Here is a 3,493-nt window from a genome sequence, read left to right on the forward strand (position 1 = left end):
TATGTATGCTGTTGTTTTTAAAATATATATATAGTGGTCATTCCTATATAGGCATCTATTATTCTACCACTTATGTTTGTCAAGCTAACTGATTCTATAATGAAAAAAATGTTTTGTTATTTCTATTATACCTTACTAGGAGAAGTAGGAGAAGAGAAGTTTGGAGAGGGCTACATTAGTTTAGGGACTAATTTAATTAGTGTAATGTAACTGAATTTGCACAGAAACCAGGGTTAGGTTTTTTTTTTAAAAGGGTATATTTTTCATCGAAGCAAAATATCACAAAATACAGTGTGCCCACGCCATATGCGATCGCACTGTATGCAGGTTTCAGCTTATGCTGAAGCCGTGTGGCAAAAGAATTAATGGTGCGTGTGCCTTGCCGCACCGCAAGCATGAGCCCCATTATATTCAGTGGGGCTTGAGCATACATGCTTTTTTCCTTATGCGGGGTGTGTGTGTGTGTGTGTTTCGGAATGGATCCCCCGCATAAGGTAAGGATTCACTGTAGTCAACAAATGTATTGTCTTCTTCAGAACTATTTTGCAGGCAGAATATTAACTAAAGCAAGATGGGGGAAGAAAAGCCTAGATTGATACAAAGGCTACATAGTCCCTGCTTTTAAGATTACCTGTTGGGGAACATCAGTGGGAGGGAGCTAGTTGATGCGCGACCTTAAATCCTGTTGTCCCTAATGGCAGCATGACATGCCTGCAGCCATGTGGATCCGCCACCATTTAAGACAATAGGGCTTACCTTCTGTGGATGCTCAAATGTGCATGGCGAGGTCTCACTGTATTTGAAAGGATGTCAGATTGAAGAAGCAAGCTTGATTAGGATGCTGAGAAAGTGATTTCACCTAAACATCAGGAAGAACTTCCTGATGGTAAGACCTGTTTGAGACATTTTTGGACCCTTCAATCTGGAATTGTTACAGGAAAAACTGGGAAATGGCAAGCCTAGTTCAGAGGGGGCTTGCCTTTACTTTCCTCTGCAGCTGAGAGAGTATGACTTGGCCAAGGTTGCCTAATGGGTTTCCATAGCTGAGCAAGGACTCAAACTCTGGCACAGAGCTCAAACCACTACACCATGAAGGCTATGTGGAAATCTTTTACATCAGCTGTAATTAAACATTAATTACATCAGCTATAATTAAACATTAATTACAACAGCTGTTTTAAAAAGTATTAAAGCTATAATTTCCTAATACTTAGGCCATGCGATTTTGCAAAGTTTAACTGTAAAAATAGTAAGGTTCATGCTTTACACACACACATATATATATTTAGGTTGTTGTGGGTGTAGGAAACTCCCACTTATTCTGAACTGCACATATCTGAAAGTCCTCGCTATCTTGACCAAAACTATCAATACATGGGCTTACATAAATGTTCTTTTTCCCCTCAAAGCCCTATTCTGTGATGATTAAGTAAACTTAGGCCCTGTACAGACTAGCCTGGAGGCAGAGTTGGGGGTGTTGTATCCAGTTGACACATATCCTGACTCCGCCTCCAGGGTGCCATGACACCATGCACCACTCTACACAGCGCATGGTGTCATATGACACAGCGCTGAAGGAGCACCATATATCTGTGCTGCTGCAGCTATGGCACCCTTTTGAGGGCACAAAAAAGAGCCGCAAACAAGAACCCTCTGAACTGCATTGCCATTTCCCAGTTTTTCCCAGAACAATCCTGGACTGGAGGGTCCTTTTTGCACTCTCTAAAGGCCAGATCGGGACCATGGCATGAGGTTGCTGTGGCCCTGATCCAGCTAGGAAAGGGGCAGCATCCCATCGCCTCTTCGGACCAGTCTGTCAAGCCCCTTAGACATTATGCTATGATATATATCTAGGCTCTGATAGTTTTTTATGTTATATTGTTTTTAGTATTATTATTCTATGGTTTTAGATTTTGAATTAATGTCCAAAGGAATTACCCACTGGATGTTTTTTATATAGAGAAAGCTGAAAAAGACATTCAGGTGGCTGCCATTCTTTAAAAAGAACACATTGCAGATATGTCATTAGGCACCAATTATATATATGGCAGTATTTATTGTATGCATTCTATAGCTGCATAATAGCATAAAAAGCTTGCAGTTGAGCAGTTTTCATTTTTGGAGGATTAAGTTCCAGTTGCCACTCATTCCTTGTTAATTATTATGTCTATTTAAATTCTCCAAGGTTACTTATCACAGCATTTTTATTCAAAAAGGTGCTCTATCCTGTGGGCACTGTGTAACACAGTTGTAAAGATATTTTAAAGTCAGTCCTTCAGTGTGCGTATGTGTTGTGTGCGCGCATAGCACCTTTGACCATGATTGGTCCCCCCCCAAACAATTCCTTGAAATCCAAGGTGTTCAAAGCAATCTAGAAGTAGCTAGAAATCATTTCAGCAAACACATATGAACCGATGGAGACAAGTTATTGTTGGTGGTTCATCTCCCTCCCAACTGTGCATGAATTATTTCCAAAAATGTCCATATTGACAGCAGGAAAATATGTGAGAAAAACATTGCAATATTGCAGGCGAAAAGCAGGATATTTTTTGAAAAAGCTCTCTAATTGCCATCTGTTGCTGCCATAGGAACCTGTAGTCCTCTAGATACTGTTATCCTCAGATACCCACACACCAAAAATTGAGACTAATGCATTAAAATGAACAATGTCACTTTTTACTTCCCCCACCCCTCTGGAATCCTTTATCACCTTTTACTCAATGTAATTTTATGTATACTTACCTAAGTAGCAGAGGGGTTAATAAGCCCTGTTTGTAAATAGCAGGACATCAGCACATTGTGTGATATACATTGGTGCACAACGCACATTGGGGACTTTGTTGGCTCTGCAATACAGTAAAGTAACAGCAGCCCTCTACTGGACATGGACATTATAGAATTGCCTAATTCTAATTCTTGAATATGTAAGTCAACTTGCAGAGACCCAACTCTGGTCTTACTTTGCTTTTTAGTCAAAGAGCACTTTCATTATTTTAACTGTTTTAATGGTAATGATGATAAGATTTTAAAAAAAAACAGTCAACATTTATTCATTATTTCAAAAACGCTACTTTGAAGAATTGGCTATTTTAGTAATGTTTTTCTTTAAAACCATGTTGACACTAAGGAATTAATAACTCAGTACAGATACACTACTGTTTTTTTAAAAAAGCAACCAACCAACCAACAAGAATGTTCTTGTATTATCTGAATAGGAAAATACTGTGGACTGTTTGAGTCTGAGTCATCTTCAGATTCTGGGATACTGGGCACTCCTTATTCTTCTTAATTTATTTTCTTAAAATGAATGGCCAAATGCCTCTCTGAAGATGCATGCAAGCCCAAAGGCTCTATTTATGCCCCTCAGCCCATCCAATCTGCCTTTTTTTCAAGTTACAAAAATGATTAATTTGCTCCGATTGTTCTCAGAGGGGCGGGATACAATTATTATTATTATTATTATTATTATTATTATTATTATTATTATTATTAT

This window comes from Sceloporus undulatus, chromosome 6, assembly GCF_019175285.1.
Source record: "Sceloporus undulatus isolate JIND9_A2432 ecotype Alabama chromosome 6, SceUnd_v1.1, whole genome shotgun sequence".
Lineage (NCBI taxonomy): Eukaryota > Metazoa > Chordata > Lepidosauria > Squamata > Phrynosomatidae > Sceloporus > Sceloporus undulatus.